Source organism: Ursus arctos, unplaced genomic scaffold, assembly GCF_023065955.2.
Source record: "Ursus arctos isolate Adak ecotype North America unplaced genomic scaffold, UrsArc2.0 scaffold_6, whole genome shotgun sequence".
Taxonomy (NCBI): domain Eukaryota; kingdom Metazoa; phylum Chordata; class Mammalia; order Carnivora; family Ursidae; genus Ursus; species Ursus arctos.
Window position 1 is genome coordinate 84,413,167 of NW_026623078.1, and position 20,539 is coordinate 84,433,705.

The window sequence follows — 20,539 nt, forward strand, 5'->3', positions numbered from 1 at the left end:
GTTGACCAGGCCCCTCCACAGAAAGCCACCCCCCTCTCCTGCATCCCCCCTCTCTCCATGCCCCTGCGCCCAGGGTAGGGTGAAACCTTCCTTGCTGGTGTTCCTTAACCCTGCCCACCCCTCTGTATGGCCCTAACGCTCATCACTCTACCTGCGATGCCCATCTGCTTCCTGCAAACAGGACACGACAGACACAGTGGCCAATGTCCCTCCATGACATGGACACACACGTATGCACAGTCTTCTGTCCCACGGGGGTAGAAGCTGGCAGTAGTAACCCCAACACCTCTGCGTAGTCATGAAGCAGTCGTTCGCAGTGAGTTATCAAATCAAGATGAGAGCCACGGACCTTGAAAGGAATTCTCAGAGGCAAGACAGGATGTGTAAACAGATTCCAGACACTCCAGACCAGAGGCCTGTATGCCCTAAGGACCCCAACTACATATGAATCACCAGAAATGGGTAGGAGACGCCCATATGTGCACTTCCTCCGGGACAGTGCGAAGAAAATGGAACTCAAAGGCAACCCCACATTAAATGGAAACGTGGGCCCTGTCTGGTGCAAATTAGCATCGCGCTGCAAAGACGACGACCTAGTTACCGCGCCCCCGCAGAGTGCTGGGGCAACTCGGCCAGGGAGTGCGGACCTGCTATGGAAGGCATGTGGGTGCTCCCAGGGCTTTCGGACACTCCCAAGCTCCCCGGGTCCTCCAACGGCCTGTGGTGCAGACCCAGGACCCTCTTGCCAGTTTCCGGGTGGGGGCCCTGGGGCTCACAGGTGAAGGAGCGATTCACAAGTCAGAGTGCTGAAGGGAGGCGGGCCTCTGGGTCCAGTCTCTGTGGCACCTGTCCACCTTCCTGCCCCCCAACCTGCAAACCAGCTGGGAGGTATGGACCAAGGGCGCACAACCAGAATTCCTAGGGTCACGGCTTTCCAGGTTATGTGACCAGCAGCCAGTCCTTTGATCCCATCAATAAAGACAAGATCTCATTTTTAAAACGGAGATAACATTTTAAACTTAAAACAGCTCCGTGGTGAGTTATCAGAAGCTGTGTGTGTCAACGACCTGACACTCGGCAGACGGAAGGTCCAAGGGAACACTTTCTTGAAGCCCTCCCACCTGTTATCTTGCAGTGGAATCCAGAAGCAGCTGGTCTGGAGCACCCATCTTCCCTGGTAGCCCCTGCGGGTGTTCAAAGGTGGGGGCTGTACAGGCTTCAACCAGCTGCGACACCCCCGCAGGCCGTCCCTGGTGAGTCGCCGCGGACACCGCCCCGCGAGGCTGGGAAAGCAGCCGGGCAGGCAGGGAGAGCCAGTCCTCCTGCAAGCACGCGCACCTTGATGTACTTAGCGCCTTGTCCCAGGGACCAAGCCACAAGCCGGCAGGACACTCAGGTGGATGCCATTCACAGCGCAGGGCCCAGGCATTGAGCCCCGAGGCGTCTCCCAAGTTGAAAGGCCCTGAGAGAAGTCCAAGACTGCACAGCAGCCAGCAGGGCATCTGGGAGCCCTCGCAGTCCGGCCCTGGCGCTCTGGCTCCAGCACAGAGCCCTCGCCCCCTCCCTGCAGTGCAGGCCATGAGCCCCCGTCAAGGCCACCATCCAAGCTCCACAGTGTCTTTTCCTTGGCTCACGACAAGCGGTAACCCAAGTGCGGTTGTCACTCATTAAAACAGATGCAGCTGAAAGCGTGCCCCACTTCTACTGTCCAAAGCAGCAACCATATCCTCAGGCCCCAGGGTCAGGCTCTGTTTCTCCGTAAGCCAGTTAAATGGGCCTCCACTTCCAAGAAGCCTTCCCTGAGGAGCCCCGCCTGAGAGTGCTACGAATTATGTTTTGTGCTGGATGAGCACTGAGCACCGTATCATCATCACTCCTGTCTATGCGTCATTCTTCAGTGGGGCCTCCCTGCTTAGGCTCAAACTGCTTATGCATCTCCTAGCAGAGCATTCAGTCAGAAGAGAGACTCCCAGGCAGGGTCCGTAAGATCTCTGGGAATCAATTTTCTCACCTATAACATGGGGATACCACTGCTTCCACGCAGAGTGGTCAGAAAATCCCAGAAGCTAACTCTGAGTCTAGGTGGCAATTCACACAGAGCCTGGCCCACGGCCGCAATGGCAGACGCCTGGCCAAGACAAAGATGCCCGTGGGATGGCCGTGGGGCTGCGAGGACTCCATCGGCATGCAGGGAGGACAGAGGAGGCCCACCACCGCAGGACTCAGAGCACAGTGCCAGCACAGTGCCTCTGGGGTCTCGCGGTGACTCAGCTGAACAGCACTAATCACCAGAGTCCCAAGTTTAGCACACTCTATCGGAAACATGCTCCGCTCAGCGATGGCCTCAGTAAGTTCAGATTCTTCTTCACATTCTTCCCCATACAATCCATTTGGTGTTTTACAAAGTTTGAACGTCGCAGCTATCCCCTGCACTTATTGAAACCAAGTGCAGGGGCGCCTGGGGCGGGGGGGCTCAGTCAGTGAAGCATCTGCTTTCAGCTCAGGTCATGATCCCAGGGTCCTGGGATAGAGTCCCCCGTCAGGCTCCTTGCTCAGCGGGGAGCCTTCTTCTCCCTCCACCTGCCACTCCCCCTGCTTGCACACTCTCTCTTCTCTCTCTCTCTCTCTCTCTCTTTACCTCTCGCTGTGTCAAGTAAATAAATAAAATCTTGAAAAAAAATTTAAAAATAAAAATAAGTAAATAAATAAAACCAAGTGCCCCCTGGACTCCTACCGCAAGGGAATGGGATGCCGCAGTGCAGCGAGGCCCGGCCTCCAGCCTCAGAGCCAGCCATGTGGCCAGGGAGCAGACGGTGCTGTGGGGAGGCAGGCCTGGGATCCCAATCCACATCCGACGGGCTCCAAGCCGAGACAGAACTCTGTGGGCAAGAGTAAATCACCAGAAGGACAAGGTTCTGAGAGGATCACGAGGAAATCCATATTAAAATTGTAAGCTCGTTTCCAAAACCATATCAGAAGCAGGCAGAAACCACGGCCTACATTTACTTGGCTCCCACTCTCGCACAGACCCACAAGATTTCATCAAAAACCTACTTGAACTTCACAGCCGCAAACGGACACCGTCCACAGGACTGACGGACTCCTATCGGCACACACACGGCCTCACTTCTGCAGAGGTCGCTCCAACGGTCAGGAATTAGCCGAGGACTGATAGCTGGCGCCCAGAGAAGCTTCCGTTCACCTGCGCCTTCTGGGCTGGTGCACGAAGCACTGTCTGCTCTTGCTTCAGCGGCCAGCGCGCTCGAAAACACGGTCCCCGCTTTATTTTGCATCTGATTAGTGTCAAACACCATCTCATCTTGTGAAAAGCTACTGATGTTTTATACACACTGCAGTGAATACACACTGTGTATCACACAAAAACGTGATACCCCACGCTGCCAAAACATATACTCTTGACACCCCTGTAAACCCAGCTTTTCATATGGGGGAGGCGTGCCTCCTCGGGGGCTCAGTGCTACACAGGAGACCTACAGGCCCAGTACCCCATGTGTGGGCCCCAGGGTTCACCCCCAGGCTCAGCCACTTACTGTGTGGCTTTGGACAAGTGACTTCACCTCTCTGTGCCTCCTTTTCCGCTCTGTAAAATGCAGGTAATAACAGACCGCCCTCACTGGGTTCTGCAGAGAGAATGAGGTGAGTGTTCTGCACAGGACTTGGACTCCTAGATTATTTCTCAGGTCCTGCTAAGTGCCAGGAACAAATACTCATTATGCTTCCCAGATTATAACACAGAAATTGAAGCTCAGAGCAGTGGGTTGCTTCTGGGCCAAGGTCACAAAGCCAGGGATGGCCCAGCCAGGGATGTAAATGGTCCCTGCACCCCAAACAACGCCAGGATCTAGGACACTTCTGCTGCAGAATAAAAGGCCCAGGGCCCCTCCCTATCTTAAGAATTAAAAACACTTTAGACATCTGAATAATTCCAGTACGAGCCAGACACGTTTGAAAGAGCCCTGAGCTTTCCTTAGCTTCCCTGTTCCACTAGGCTCACCGGGCCCACGCTGGTAAAGCAAAGAGCAAGCCGGCTTCAACTCTATAATCCATCCGGAGCACGGAATCAGAGCCCCTGCACATGGCCGTGCTAAAGGACAGAGAGGCCGCCTCGGCAGGCCGGGAGCTCTGGCTCCATCCAGCAGAGGGTGGTGGTGTGCAGGGCCTGATGGGGAAGATTCTGTCCTCCAAGCTTCTCCACTGCAGTTTTACATAAGCAACGTGAAGTACCACTAACAGTTCCCCTGTTATCCCAGCCCCGAGCCGCATGACTGGCTGGCAGTAGACTGGCATGGGAGTCAGGCCCCAGGGGATGGCACGGTTTCTAGAACTGAATTCCCCTGTGTGGGGTCACCTGGGTGCCCCAATGCACCTTCAGCAGCCCAAGCCTTTGTTTTACGAGCTCTGAACGTTGAGCTCGGAACCGTGTCAATGCCCAAAATGCTAAGGAAGTGCACACAAGAGTTTGTGCTTAAGAGATCAATGGTGGGGGGGGGGGTGGTGCCTGGGTGGCTCAGTCCGTGAAGTGACTGCCTCCAGCTCGGGTCATGATCCCAGGGTCCTGGGATCAAGCCTCACATTGGGCTTTCCGCTCAGTGGGGAGCCTGCTTCTCCCTCTCCGGAGCTCTGTGATCTCTCTCGCTTTCACTCTCGCTCAAATAAATAAAATCTTTAAAAAAATTTTTTTAATTAAAAAAAAAGAGATCAATGGAGGGTCCACATGAGGGTTGTCCCACCCCGCTCCCCACCAGGATGAGTCAGGGCTAAGCAGCCTTGCCCAGCACTATTCCACACTGCTTAGAGAAACCACAGGTCTCCTAGAACATGATCTTAGAACTAGCTCCTATCTTCACTTAACCCTAGGAACAAAGGCACCACCTCACAATCTGAGGACCCGACTTGTTCCCAAATATTTACAAATCGACATTCATGGTGAAGCATTCTTAAGTGGATTCTTAACAGCCAGCCCTGAGGACAGAAGACAGATAAAACTTCAAGCTGACACACATTACCAAAATCTCAGGAGCTGGGCAAGCGGCTTGCTTTCTTCCCCCACAAAGCTGGACGAAGCCAGAGACCCCTTGTTACTTGGAGCCTCCCTGTACGTCATAAAACCATCTGTCATAAAACCATCCCATAATACAAAGTTCTACAGTTCTCAATCCAAGGCGCTTTCTGTTTCTGAGCTAACGACACGACCGCTCATGCTTTCAGAGTATCTCCAGCTTGCCTGAGAGAGCACCAGCCCAGGACTTCCCAACAGTCTGAGGGAGTTCCCGGGTATGTCCGGGCTTCTCAGGGAGAGGCCCCACCTCTGCAAACCCCAAGCAGTCAGGCTCCTCTGCAACCCCTGGGGCCTCTCACCCACCCCAAGAGCCCTCACCACAGAGGGAAGCCAACAACATACCCTTCTCCTCCTGCCAGAACACACTGTGTTGCTCTGAGAAGCTTCCAGAAAGGAGACCAGCACAGCAGGCTCACTGGATTCCTACATGACAAAAGCCTCTTTGGAATCCAACACCCAGCGAAGCAGTCTTGTCTGCTTTTAACACATCATTCTGGAAAATTAAAATGTAACTCAAGGCACAATCCTATAGGCTTAAATTTTAACCCAACCAAATAGAAATCCATTGCCCCTTGACTAAAACATACATGTTTACAAGATCTATTGTCTTCTGCCCTTTAACACGTAAATCTAGCAAACGTGCAAGTACATGCTAAAGGACACATGGGTCAGCACTTAATGTTACCATTTAACGAAGTGGCAAATGCTCTTTACCCCTCCACCCGCTGAGCACAGTAACACAACAGGGCAGAAGCACTTGCGGGGTCTCAGGTGGGATGCCTGAGAGACTGAATTGATGTATCTCCGTGTCCCAGACACGACCGCCTGAGCTCTGGCCAGTGCGGGAAGCCCCAGCCTTCACTCTCCCTTCCTGGCCAACAGGAGGCACTCCTTTCAGGGAATGTTCCAGCAGCAAGGGTGTGTCCGAGGCACCAGGGGCAGATCTGTAATTCCTGTAATTGGACCACCTCTCAGCTCTTCCAGACCTGCCTTTCCAATGTATTTTTACATTGCGCACTTAGTAATTATGAAGATCGACGACGCACTTACGCTTCTGTGATCAATTTTGTATTGGTAATTACAATGACAAAAAATGCTTCTGGATGGGGTAACACAGCCTTACGATCACAGGAATGCTTTGAACTCCAATTTATATACACTTGTGTCACGAGTGTGAAGGATGATCAATGAAAGACTCTGATGCATAAAAGCGTGTGACATTAGAATAAAACTCCACGAGGGAAAAATGGAGCAAACATCCAAGTTCAAGAAGAAGAAAGATGCACGTGTTACCACCATTAACAGTCTGCTCGGTTTCTAAAGGGTGGTCCTGGTTATCCAATCAGTAGCACACTTAGTACTGGATCCTTTCAAGAGCAGTCTAACTGTGAATTTCAATGTCCACATACACACTACAGAAGAAATTACATCTAATTCTCAGCTATTTAAAATTAGCAATAAGCTCGATGTCCACTTAGAAATGCACCCGTAGTATTCAAAGTTATTTTACAGAACATGAGCAAAAACGTCTGAACATCTCAGCTGGAAGGCAATAAAACCCTAGAAGACCCATAATCTAACCAGTCGCCTTAAGACGGCAAAACCCCCCCCTCAAAATAATTGGTGGGAAAATATTTCCTTCCCATTTCAAACCAAAAAAATCATACTTTGGATAAATAGATTGTCCTACAATGATGACTACACTGCTGGCAATGAGAAGCGTATGTGTTGTCTCCTGGCCTTGCAATGTCCAACTGATGGCTCCATGTGGCCAGATAAGATTTGTATGTGAAGTACAGTGACGGCTCCTGGAGCGCGCCACCACGCTGTCCTCCCTTCCCTCTGTCAGCTGTTTCAAGGGTCTGCTATTTTGCACTCTACACTTTCCTGTCTTTACAATGTCTTTACAACTGGCATTTAGTTGCCAATTGGGATTCAGAGGCAGAACCCCAAGAGAGACCCTGAGGCAAACCCCTAAAAAACGTGGGGAGAAGGAGCCACACCACCTAATCCCAGGTCATTTCTGAATGCAGCAAAAGAAAGCACCCTCGGGCACTGGTTCAGGAATGCAGTTTTCCTCTCCGCCAGCAAAATCCTTCAACAGGTTTGGGAGGATGAAAACACCAACGACCTCGGTCTGAACAATGCTTCCCTCACCTGGGCTCTGGGCCAAGCAGAGGTGGGAGGGCAAGGTAGCCTCGCTCAGTAACTAGAAAAGGCTCTGCAAACCCCTCCAGCTGCTGCGGTGTCCCGAGGCATCCCACCTCAGGATGGCGGGCGCTCCCCTGCCCAGGACAACGTGCACCCTCATCGGGGGTCCCCTACAAAGTCTGCCACTGACCCTGTGCACCCGCCGGCTCACCTAGGGCCCCAAGTTAGTGAAACAACACTCAGAGCCCTCCTCGCCCGACTTGGTGGTTTCATGTCCTTTCCCACAGCCTCCCTCACTCTGCCTGCCCGTGGGCGAAGGTGGGGGACACCACCAGTCCCCCGCAGCAGCGGAGGGGGCCCCGCAGGAGCGCCAAGCTTCAAAGGAACTCTATTCGTGCCATGAAAACAGTAAGTGGATTACGCTGTTGCCCTCGAAGTCTGTGGACGTTTTAATCTTCTTAAAATGTCTCCTCTAAAAGTCACTTGCCAAGGAAGAAGGCTCACAGACGCTGTTAGGCCCCCACTAAGTGTTTCCAATGTTACCGCTACCCCAACGGCAGCGGGTTGGAAATAACTCTCGTGCAGACTGGTGAAGTCGGACTTTTGGCAAGCTTCCTTCTGATTTAGGGCCGGGAAGCTTCCTTTGCACACAGTGAAAAGATCCACAATCCCCCAGTTCGCTCCAAGTGCCTTATTTCACAAAGGCTTAGCATTTGATACCTTTAATTTAAAAAAAAAAAATACTCGAAGCACATTTTGAAAAGTTTCATGTTTAAAAAGATCCTTGTTCATTGATTTTGGTGGGGTAATTAAGCTAATCTAAACAAGGGGGCCTTGTCTGGGTGCCTGTGGGGGAGGGGCGGTGGGCCTGCCTTCGCCAGTGAGCCCCCTGCAGACACTGGCTGCTCGGGCTCCAGGGTCCTCTCCCACCCCCTCCCCCTCTCTATATGGCTGCTCTTCATCTGGGAGGCTTTTTCCCTCTGGTCAGATTTCCAGTCAGCAAAGCTAAAATGCTCTCATGTTTCCTGCCTTGGAGTGGAAGCAACCCTCCTAATGGTGTTTCACTGAGTGCACCTTCATCCCCAGAACTGGGTTGTGACAGAGAAAGCTGGGGAGCCAGAGGCAACAACTGCGGAGCGGCCTCGTCCCCAGCAACACAGCTTCCAGCGCATTCCGGCTCCGCAAATTACAGCCAGGGCTCTGCCATGGGTGTTCCCGAGGAGGGCACTGACAATTTGGGGTTGTCCACCACCTATGGCGTTAGCCGGCCACCCTCCCTCTGTGCCAGGCCGCGAGGCTGCTAGTCCTGAACCACCCCTAATGGCTCCGCGGGGCTGGGCTTCGGGGGCTCGCGGGACAAGCGAAGAAGGCAGAGAGGGCACAGGGTGCAGACGGGCGATAGGGACCAACAGGCACCACAGTCGGAAAATAACAGCAGAGCCCAGACCCCAGCGCAGCCCTCGGCTCTTCTCCCCACCATCCCTCTGACAACACCGATAAAACCAGTCCAACAGCAAGCAACCTAATCGCTGGCCAAAATACCTTCTTGGACTCCTTTCCTCCATTGGGGATGGGGGAGCTGCCGTTGCCGCAGCCCCTCCTCCCCCGCAGCCCCTCCTCCCCCGCAGAACTGCAGGGCGGGATCTCCGGGCTCAGAGAGGGCAAGGCCCCCTTCCCAGGCTCCTCCCGCCCCCTCCCAGCTCCCCCCCCCCCCCTCCAATAAGCAAAGTTGGAGAACAGAGAGAGCCCCAGGATGTTAAAAGCTGCAAGCCACCTTGGAGCTCACCCAGTCCAATCTCTGCTCTGCTTCCCCCCAACCCCATGCTACAGGGGCCAAGGCTGCAACGCCCCTCTCCGCAAGGGAAGCAGGCCACCCGCTCACTGGTCCCCCCAGAGGGGGTGGGCAGCCTCCCCTGGGGGGCACCCGGGCCAGAAAAACCACCACTAAATACCTAATATACATTTCAAATGCATCCCAAAAGATCCACCTCTTTCCTTTACAGCTGCTGCCCATAAAAACAATTAGCCTGCAAGGGACTGAAATTCCTGATTTCAGACAACCTATTTCCCCACCCTCTCACCCAAGAGCACTTGAGATCTTGATCAAGCCCGGGTCTTTCCACCTGGGGCCTGCAGAGCTCCAAGTCACAAACGCAGCCCCTAGTCAACTTCAGGCAGAGTCTGCAAAATCTCTCCCAAGCCTTAAATAAACTCTCTTTCTTTTAATACTTAATTCAGATCTAGCAAAAGAGCAAGGAAATTATTCATATTTTTTAAAAGAGGTTAGGGATTACTGTTTCTGATACCCAACCATTTATTACACTTCTTAATCAATAAACCAATCCTCCAGCTTGCTTTTTTCTTCCCTCTTTTTTCAAGCATAAAATAATAGAGATGACAGATTCCCCCTGTGCCCTACCTGTCTGTCCATGGCCAGAGAGTGGTGTGAAGCGGTCGTAGTCAAAGAAAGTGCAGGGCACATACACATAACCTTGCCAAGAGCCGACCTGGGTCTCCCCAGCAGAAACAGGCTTCAATTCTGACAATCATTGGACCCCACAACTGCTTTAGTCACTCATCTTCCAAACCCTCCTCCCTTCCCAGGACCTAGGGCCAGGAGATCCCCCAATAACCAGGAGCTCCAATCCAAGGCCCCTTTTGCTGGAGTCAGCTGAGGTATCCAATGGAGCTGGCGCAGTCTGACCCATCAGTGCCCCCACTGGAAAAACAAAATCTCACACTCCACAGGAGATCAAGTCCCCCTTTCCACTCCTCCCTAGCAACCCTTCCCTTCCACCCACCCCCAGCACTTTCTAGAATCATTATAGATAGCTAACCAAGAAGCTGGGCTTTTTCCAAACCACCCACCCCCACCATTTTGATATACCTCCCCTGGAAAAGCCCCCAGCTGGAAACTGCTCCCCAATAACCCAATCAAAATCAACACACCTTGGGGAGGAATGGGTTAAATTCGAGAGCTCCAGGAGGAGGAGCTGCCCGGGAAAGGGAAGCAGTGCTGAGATGCAGAGAAATGTGCAGGGCAAGGGCTCCGGACCTGGATGAACTGGCCCCTCTCCTCCAGGGACAAGACTGGCCACAGGAAATAAAGGTGTCTTCAAAAGGACAGACCAGAGGACAAGCATATAAGACACAAACACAGGCACAGCCCAGGGGGCATCTTGGAGCTGGAGGTGTGGAACACTGGATGGGCGTGCTGAGCGCGCTTGTGTGTGTGTGTGTGTGTGTGTGTGTGTGTGCGCGCGGGCGCGCGCTTGGGGGTGGGGTGGGGTGAAGGCAGGCAGAGGGGACAGGCAGGGGCTGAACCCTCAGAAGTTGAGGGACAGATGTCAGGCCGAGGAGGCCGGACGGGGTCGCAGCCGAGGGGTCGAGGCTCCAGATTCCCCTCCGGGCAGAGAAACCTGAGGAAACGGGGTGGTGGGATGCTGTGGGGCGCGAAGAGGGTGCCGGATCCGTGGGAAGGTGCACACCGCGGGGAGGGGGCCCGGGATGCTCCAGTAGGCTGCCGGGACGACGGTGACGAGAGGCAGGTGCAGCCCGGGTAGAGAAGTGGGGAGGCCAAGGACGGGGCGGGAGTCCCGGCGGGAGTCGCGCCCGGCCAGGTCATGGGGGGAGTCGGGGGGAGGGTCTCCTCCCCGGGGACGAGATGTCCGGGCAGGCTGGGAGCGGGACCAGGAGCTCGAGGCCGGGCCGCGCGGAGGTGGGGTGGGGAGGCGGGAAGCGGCAGGTGCCGGAGCCCAGGTGGGGGCCCTGGGCGGCGGGCGGGCGAGGCGGCCGCTCACCTGTCTCCTCCGGCCGGGGCCGCGGGGGCGGCGGCGCGGCGGGGCGGCCGGGCCGGGCCGGGCGGAGGCGGCGGGGGCGCGGGGCCCCGGGCGCTGGGGGGCGGCGGCGGCTGCGAGGGCGGCGGCGGGGCCCGGCGGCGGCTGCTCTCGGCCGGCCGGCCGGGCGGTCAGTCTGCGAGCGACGCGGGCGCGGACAGAGCGCTGCGAAGCTGCGGCCGCCGCGCGGGGACAACGCCGCTTTATCGGGTCGGAAACAGCCGCCGCGCGCCGCTTCCGCTGACGCAGCGCCGGCCTGCGCTCATGACTATGCAGCAGCCGCCGCGGGAGGCCGGGGCGGGGGCTGGTTTCGCGCGCGCCCATTGGCCTCAGTTCGCCCCGCCCACCTCCCCGCCCCGCCCCGTCGCCCCAGGCCCCGCCCCGATCCGGCCCCGCCCCTCGCTGCGTCCCACCTCTCTCTTCGGGGGAGGGGCGACCCGCGCGCCCCCATCCCCAGCTTCCGCGCGCTGGAGCCCCCGCCCCTCCCCCGCTCGCCCCCTGCCTCCTTCCCTCCGAACACAGAGGGGCCCCCACCAGGCTATCCCCTCCAGGAGCATTCTCCTCCCCTCACCCCTCCCACCCACACCCCCGCCGGCACCTAGCAGGGTGGGCTCCGCCCCCAGGTGCTGCGGAGGGCGGAGGGCGCTTTCTTGGCCTCCTCTCTGGGTCTCCTTCCCCGAACCCCCTACCTGGCGATGGGCCATCCCCCCACCCCAACCCCCTGCGCTCTGTGCCCCCTCTGGGTAGCTGGGCAGGACCCGTGCCAGCCAGGGACACTGATCCCGTAGCACCCCTCAATCAGAAAAGCTACAGTCCCAAGGACGGGCCTTCCCCCCACGCGGGAGTCCAGGGAAACAAGGTGGGGGGAGGCAGCCTGACAAACAGATGATATAACGGGCTGAGGTCAGACAGCCATGTGCCCTCGCCAGGGTGGACGTGGCTGTGAACGAACCGCTTCACCTCTCAGCGCTGGGTGACCCCATCTGTAACACAGATCATCAGACCCATCTCATGGGGCCACTGAAGGGACTTAGAAATAAAGGGTGTGCCGCACAGCTTCCAGAGCAGTTAGGATGGGAAAATCTGAGAATATCAAGTGTTGGCAAGGAAGTGGAGCAACTGGAACTCTCTCGCACTGGTGGCGGGGGTGCAAAGGGATGCAGCCCCTGAAAGTCTCTTTCCAAGTATTTGATTGTATGCAAACCCTATGACTGTGCAGTCCCTTCTAGATGCACACCTTATGTGATCATCTTTCTGTTCACAGCAGCACTGTTCTTAGTAACCAAACGTGGGAAGGGACCCAAATGCCCATGGGCCGTGGAACAGGTGCATGGACAGCACTCTCCTACAGGTGCAGTGCAGTGATAGCATGGCCATGAATAATCTACAACCACACACGACACGGATGACTCTCACCCATGATTTTGAGGTAAGAAAAGCCAGACTTCAAAGCATATAGGGTGTGTGTATATATATATATATATATATATATATATATATATATATATATATATATATATGCATATATATAAAAATAAATATATGTAGAAGTCAGGATAGTGGTTAGCATTAGAGGGAGGGGTGCCAGAGCCAGGAGGGGGGAGACAGTGTTTGGGGTGCTGGTAAGATTCCATTTCTTGATCTGGGTGTTGGTTACATGGGTGTGTATGTCCTACTTCAATGAGGGGTTGATAAGAACGTCAGTGGCATGCGCAGAAAGAGCCCAAAGTGGCCCCCAACACATCGTGGGTACCTTATAACTGTCTATGTACCTCCTCTGTTGGGTTTTCGGCTCCTATGGCCAGAGAATGGAGACAGAGGCCATACCAGATATGCTGTGACCTTGGGCACCTTTCTTCATCTTTCAGAGCCTTCATCTGTAAGTGAGACTTCTAATAACACCTACCTCACAAGTTGTCATGGGGATTAAATAACGCTTTTTAAAAACAACTTGATACAGTAAGGAGCACAGAGTAAGGACTTAATAACTTTATTCACTACACATCAAATGCTGCAATTCATCAAATCCATTTTCATTCATTCAGCAACCAACTACTGAGCACCTACTATATGCCATGTACTCTGCCAGATGCTGGGACTAGAGCTGGCAGCAAGATCCGCTCTCCCTCCTTAAGGATCCTGTAGCAGAATGGGTAACAAGTATGATAAAGGAATGCTTGCTAACCACTGCAGCCGGGGAGCCCAGCATAGGATCTGCTCATAGTAGGTCCTGCATAAATGTTTCTGAAAAAGCAAATAAATGCATGTATAAAAGTGTATGTGTAAGGTTTCATGTGAGGAAAATTTAAACATCAGATTAAGTTACTTCTACAGTCTGGAGTTCGACACAGAGAATGGACAGAGAGCAAGGTCACCGCGCATGTGTGTGCACAGGTGTATGCCTGTGGGTGCGCACGTGTGCCTGAGGGCTTGGGGCAGAGCCGCTCTGCCTGCTCTCCGTTCCAGCCCAGCCAGCTGGGGCCTCGTCCAGCGGCCACCACCAAGAAGGGTGCTGCAGAAGGCATGTTTGTGTTCCCCTAAAATTCACGTTGAAGCTCTCACCCCCAGCGGGATGACTTTGGGAGGTCGCGCTCTTGGGAGTAATTAGATTATGAGGGTGGAGCCCTACTGGAGGATGAGTGTCCCTACAAGAAGAGACAAGAGAAGCTCCTTTCCTCTCTCTTTGCATGCCAGGGCCGAGGCAGGCCGTATGGGGAGGCGGTCCCCCAACCCAGCCATGCTGGCACCCTGATCTCGAATTTCCAAGGGTCCAGAACTGTGAGAAGTAAGTATTGGATGTTTGAGCTGCCCAGTCTGTGGTATTCTTGTTATAGCTGCCTGAGCTGATTAAGACAGAGGGTGAGACATGCCTGCCGCTCGTGGCCCCACTGTCCAACTGCCTGGGGGAGCCTGCAAAGCCATACAGCTCCTCCTCACTCCCTCCTTAAATGACAGGGCCCCCAGGCCTGAGGAGGGAGCTTGACATGTGAGAAGCCCTCTTGCCCCAGAGTCAGAAAGACCCGGACTCCAGAGCAGGGCATGCCTGGGCACTTACCTGTCACAGGTGTGTGACCTCAGAGCCGCTCCATGCCTGGTTGACAGCTCTGCCGTGACTATCTTTAAATTCTTCAAAATTTCTGGGGTGCCTGGGTGGCTCAGTCAGTTAAGCATCCGACTCTTGGTTTTGGCTCAGGTCGTCATCTGTGGGATGGATACACTCCCCCCATCCCACCCCCCTGGACTGGGCTCCCATTCAGTAGCAAGTCTGCTTCCCCTCTCCTTCTCCTCCCCTGCGCCCCCGCCCTGTTCTCTGAAATAAATATATAAATCTTTTTTAAAAAGTCTTCATAATTTCTAACAAATTACGGAGCCCATGCTATATCCTCATTTGTAAGCACGTTGACCTCCTGGGACACTTGAAGGGACCCCGGAGCATGACGACGTCCCCATCACTGCTTGTGTAGCCTTGCCTTCTCCCCACCTCACCTGGGGTCCCTTGGAGCAGAGTTGTGTCCTCGTCCATGGACCTGCAGGGCCTAAGAACTAGTAAAACTATAACCTTGACCATTTCCAGAGACATGCCAGGAATTTCCCTCCTCCAGAAAGCCCTCTGGACGTCCTGCCTTACAGGAGTGAGTGGCCCCCTCCCATGAGTTAGCTGCCCCTTCACAGATCATTCCCGACTGTAACTGGGCATGTCTGTCTCTCAAGTGGTCTGCAAGCCCTGTCCAAGGGGCCGGTCCCAGCTCAGGTTCATTGCTGCATCCCAGAGGCTACCCACAACGGGGCTGCAGACATGTTTGCTTGTCAGGGGGACAGAAAGAAAGAGAAAAGGAATCTCTTAGTGGGGACCTATGGAGAGAAGCTGAGGGATCCACACACTCCAAAACAATGTGAACCAACCTTAACTCGGTACTGGAAGGCCAGACCCAGCATTCCGTGTGTCCCCTACAGTCCCATGCCTCTGTGGGTCAAGAGCTTTCATCTATGCGGTATGACCCCACCAGGTTGAGGACACCTGCAGATGGCATGAGGTCCTGCCCCTGGTGCCAGGAGGCAGAGAGGATGGGAGTGCCGGCCTGGGAGGGGCAGGATTTGGGGCAGGTCGGGGTTGGGGAAATGAAGGGGCAATCAGCAGACAGGTTTGGGGGTGGGGTCACAGGGCTTGGGTTTGAACTTTGACCTCAGCAGAGGCTGCAGGCTGTACACTGGGGGTGAGGCCAGGGGGGCTCGTGGAGGGAAGAGAGTGTAGAAGCCAAGACTGTGGCCCTCGGTGGATGCTTCCTCTGATCATTTGCAAAGCTGTCCTTCGTTTTTAAGCAATAACACTTTCTATTTTTTTTTAAAGATTTTATTTATTTATTTGACAGAGAGAGAGGCAGCACAAGCAGGGGGAGTGGGAGAGGGAGAAGCAGCCTTCCCACTGAGCAGAGAGCCCGATGTGGGTCTCGATTCCGGGACCCTGGGATCATGACCTGAGTCTGAAGGCAGACGCTTAAGGACTGAGCCACCCAGGTGCCCCTGTATTTTTTTTTTTTTTAAGATTTATTTATTTAAGAGAGAGATCCTGTGTGGAGGCCGGTGCGGGGCGGGGGGGGGGGGGGGAGCAGAGGGAGTGCAGACCCTGAGGAGGGGCTCTGTGGAGCTCGGTCTTAGGACGCTGAGATCATGACCTAAGCTGAAAGGAAGAGTGGAAGAGCCAAAGAGCCTACTGCGCCTCCCGGGCGCCCCTGAGCATAACACTTTCTAAAACAAACTCTTGCAAAACCCAGCGTTTCAGTTACTGAGCCCAGTTATCACCAGGTATTTCTGAGCACCTGCTCGGAGGCAGGCCTAATTCCGCGTGTTCTCTGGGTGCTGATTTCCAGCTGTGTCTACCTGAGGGCAGCCTCTGTCCCTGCCTCTGGTTTCCTTGTGAGTTTGGGGTGACGGAGAGAGCAGAGCGCCCAGGGGCAGAACTTCCCACTGAGTGACCTAGGGGAAAATGCCTGATCTCTGTGAGTCCCAAGGCAAAATGGAGAGGATGGGCCCTCCCAGAGTGTGGGGTGCAGATTTCTGGAGACTCAGGGTAGGTGGGTCCACACCCTACAGGTCCCAGGTCTTAAAGCAAGGCCAAGCTCCCCAGTTGCCCAGGATGGGACATGAGGCCTGCGAGGACGAGGCCTGCTTGGGCATCCTGAGCAGTGAGTGACCTTTAGAGTAACCTCAGTTCCAGGGGGGACAAAGGCATGGCAGGACCTCCAGGTGCTGGAGTTGGCAAGAGAGCAGCAGGCTCCCTGGGGTGTAGAAGTGCCTGGGGTCATATGGCTTCTCAGAAATAAAGATACCTCAGGCCATATTGTCACTCCGGGTCATACAGCTGTCCAGGTCCCGCAGCCACCTGAGTTCATTCGGACACTCAAGGTCATATAGATCCCAGGGTCATAAGCCACTTGGAGTCATACAGCTTCCTGGGGTCATATGCCTATCCGGGGTCATACAGCTTTCCAAGGTCATATGGCTTCTTGGGGTCATATGGTTACCTGGGATCATATGGCTGCCCAAGGTCATACAGCTTACCAGGGTCATGTGGCTTCTTGGGGTGACACAATTGCCAGGAGTCATATGCCTATCTGGTCATAGGGTCCCCCAGGATCATATGTCCATCTAGGGTCATACAGCTACTGGGGTCATATGGTCACCTGGGGCCACAGCGCAACTTTGGAAGAGGTTCAGGCTTCTTCTAGGCTGTTCTACTGCTCCTGTGTCCTGGGTGAGCCCCACCCCCTCCTGCCTTCGTTTCCTTATCTGTGCGGTGGACAGGACATTTGTGGCTGGAGGACAGGCTGCTGGTGTCCAGCATGAGGAAAGGCTTGCACAGAGCCCACACAGGCACCTAGACCGTGCTCCATGAGTGGCTGTGACACTGGGGAGACAAGCTGTGGCCCTCAGCACAGCCCTCACCTTCCCACCCTGGGCAGACCTGAAAGGTTTCCGCAAGAGAGTGAGGCTTTCCACCCAGAATGGGGGAGGGCTTCCAGCCTGGGAGCGGCAGATACTAGAAAAGCCCTGGCCAGCTTGTTTGGGACCAGATGAGTGAGGTAGGGTGGGTAAAGGCCACCTGTGGAGGAGATGAGCTGAAGGGGGCAGCAGAAGCCCCCCCCCCCCCCCCAGCCCCGGGAGTCTGGAGAGCAGGCACAGGTTAAGTCTCTGGGCCTTCCCTTTTTCCGTAGTGGTCTTATATTCTACAACTAAACTGTAGAATAAATAAATAGAACATTAGAATAAGAAACGGATTCAGCCAGGCTGGAGGATCTCAGATGCTGGGCTATGGGATTCGGCCTCTTTCCCGAGGGTGTGAGAGCCTGAGGAGGTCTGGAAGCAGCTGGATGGGAGAACCCAGTGAGGCCGTGGCTGTCCCATGCCCGTGAGGGGCCGTGGGCTGGGCTGGACAGGGGAAGGAAGCAGGATGCGGGACTGCCTGACCTTTGAGACGGGGTCTGCACCCCACAGCAGGTGCCGGCCCTCTGAAATCCCTAAAGACCGTGTGGGTCCTGTTCCCCGGGTGCTACCCCCTCATCACCCCTCCTGGCCCCCCGCAGAGCCTTGGAACAAATGGCTGCCTCTCCCTCTCCCCTCCTCCCTCAGGGTTTCGTGCTTCTTAAAAAGAGGGCGCTGTCTACCCCCAAAGGAATACATTGCTGAGGCTGGCTTGTTAGGCACCGTGGTCCATGAGGAAGTGTACTTGGGGATGGGGGAGCCCTACTGAGGGTTCACGAGGCCGGAAAGCAGGCGCATACACGGTCACGCACACACAGGCACAGACACACACAGGCACACGCCATGGTGTCACGGCTGGAACACTCACCTCTCGATCCCTCCTTGGCCTGGGCCTGAGGAATGACTGGTGACCAGGCCTTCCTCCTGAGTCCCCGTAAGACCTACAGTTGCTGGAGAAAGGGGGACCAGTGCCAACAGGCCTTCTTTAAAGGGGACCTAGAAGTCCTGGAGTGGGGACAGCTGGGCGCCAGCCTGCTTGGGTTCAAGTCCCAGCTTCACCCCTTCCTTGAGGGCTGCACACAGGGCCCCTCACTCAGAAGGGCCCACATTTGGTTTAATGCTCTGTCATTGCTGTTTTGCAATTACTAATAGCTTATGAACAAGGATCCCCATTTTTTCATTTGACACTGAGCCTAAAAATTCCACAGCTGGTCCTGGCTGTGAGTGAGTCTCTTTGCTTCTCCATGCCTTGGTTTCCTCATCTGCAAAATGGGTGCATGAGTTCAGTGCTAATGCTTGCCTGGCTTGACTCGAGCACCCGGGTCATGAGGGACGGGCGCTGGGAGGTTCTGAACACCAGCTAAGCCCTGCCCACAGCCCTTGGGTGCACTCCTGCTAGAAGAGGAACCTGAGGCACCGGGAGAGAAGGTGGCAGGTAGTGGGTAAGTAGCCAAGCTGGGACTTGAACCCAGGCTGCCCGGCTCTGCGTCCCTGTGCCCTCCGCCCAAGGTTGGGGGCTTGCGAGGAGCTCGGGGACCGTCGGAGTGGGGAGGAGCTGCAGCGTCTGCTCTGCACTGCGAGCACACTTGCCAGGACAGCGAGGGAGGGAAGCCAGGCTGCCTTCAGCCCAGCCGGGAACCAAATGACCAGGGTGACCTGAAGAGGAGGCAGGGAGCCAGCTGCCCTGGCAGGTGGCAGGGTGGGGCGTCTAGCAGAACTCAGAATGAAGGGTGAAGGCAGGTGATGCGTGGGGCCACCCCACCCACGGCCCGAGGCACAGGCCCCACCTGCTGACGTCAATAAGGGCAGAGTGGGCCTCTGGGGTGCTCCAGCCCAGTGGCAGCCCTCAGCCAGGCCTCGACTCAGAACTCCCACTGGCACTCCTGCTTGGATGGCAGCCCCCTCCCACTGCCCTCTGGGTCAACTCTCTGTCCTCCTGCCTTTGCTCACACTGCACTATTCCTCTTGCCAGCAGTGCCATTTCTCCTCCTTGGGTCTTCTGTCCCAGGGGCACCTCCTCCAGGAAGCCCTTCCAGACCACGCAAGTGCATGGTAATTCCTGCCTCCCCCCACACACACCAAAAATAAAGGTGGGCTTTGATTGGGCCTAGAATCACCATTTACAGAGCAATCGACACTTTACAAGGTATTTTCCTGCCCATGTCTCACTGAACCTCACAGGAACCCTATAGGGTCAGATGGATTTCGTCCCCATTTTGCAGATGGGGACCCCAGAGGCAAGGGGAGGATGTGAGCTCACATGGGGACGCAGTTGCACCAATGGCTAACACTTACTGAGAACTTCCTGGGTGCCAAGGGCTGCCCTGTGTTTCCATTCGGTTACTTACTCACTCAACAACCACTGACTGAGCACTACTCTATGCCAGCCACTGTCAGAGGTGCTGTGCCAGCAGCACGAAGAAAACAGACGAACGCAGTCCCTTCTCCTGCAAGCTGCATCCCCGCGAGAGGACAGAGAGTGAGCAGGTCATACACAGTAAGTCGGGTGGTAAATTAGGTGGTGACAGATTCTGAGCAGAGCAGGAAGTGGGGAGAAGTGCTGGGTTGGGGGGCAGGGAAGGGGGTGTCAGGCAAAATCACTTGCGAAGGGGACTTCGAGAAAACTGAAGGAGGGGAGGGGACAGTCCCAAGGATGTCCACCCAGGAAGCCAGCCTGGTCTCCCACTGGGGGCTGGACATGCCCCTCTGTCCTCCACCCCCAAACACAGAGGGGCCTCCTCAGGCCCCCTCACTGCAGATCTCCCTGGCCTGCCTCGTGAGCCCTCGCTGTGGCCCCAGCCACCGATCCCGCAACCCTCTCAGCCACACAGGATAGTCTCTGCCCTGCTTCATCGGTCTCTGGGGCACGGGTTCGCTGGGCTGAGCCCAGCCCACATCCACACCTGGCACAGTGCAGGAAGAAGCATGAACGAGAGAACACAGGGGCCACAGACAGGTACTGGCCCTGCTCACAGATGCCCCTTTTCCGGGTTGCAGGGGTCAGGTGCGTTAGAGGAGGGAGGCCCCCTCCCCAGGCCACGCGGGGAATAGCACACCCTCTAGAAATGAACTCAGATGGGCAGCATCCTGGTTCTGCTGCCCTCCTGTCTGTTCACACATCCGTGCCTGCATTCACACCGTCGTTCATTCAGCAAATAGTACAGATTGCCTACAAGGTGCCCGGCTCTCACTGAGTGTGTGTGATGCAAACATACCAAGTCCTCGCTCTCAAGGGGCTTAACATTCTGGTGGGGAGACATAGCAACCAATAAACAGTAGGAGTCTATGGTCATAAACACTATCAAGAAAAAGAAAGGTGAGGAAGGAGGACAGAGAGGCGTGCTGCCACCTACAGCGAATGGTGTACAGGAGTGAGGAAGAAGGAGAGAAGGAAGAAGGCCGCCTGAGTGGGTATGGGAGTGAGGAAGGTCTGGTGGAGGAGGGGGGAAGCAGGGCAGGGGGCCCGCGGGGTGCTTCTGTGATGGTGCGGGGG

The 20,539-nt window shown here is 55.3% G+C and overlaps 1 protein-coding gene across 1 annotated transcript in view; it reads right to left on the reverse strand.

Annotated features, from left to right (window-relative positions):
• The window catches only part of SLC45A4 (solute carrier family 45 member 4), a 73,278-nt gene extending 62,173 nt beyond the window's left edge, over nucleotides 1–11,105 (reverse strand). The window contains exon 1 of the mRNA XM_057307925.1: nucleotides 11,032–11,105. The gene's annotated coding sequence lies outside the window, so the exon portion shown is untranslated. The remainder of the gene's footprint in view (nucleotides 1–11,031) is intronic.
• Between the last annotated feature and the right edge of the window lie 9,434 nt (nucleotides 11,106–20,539).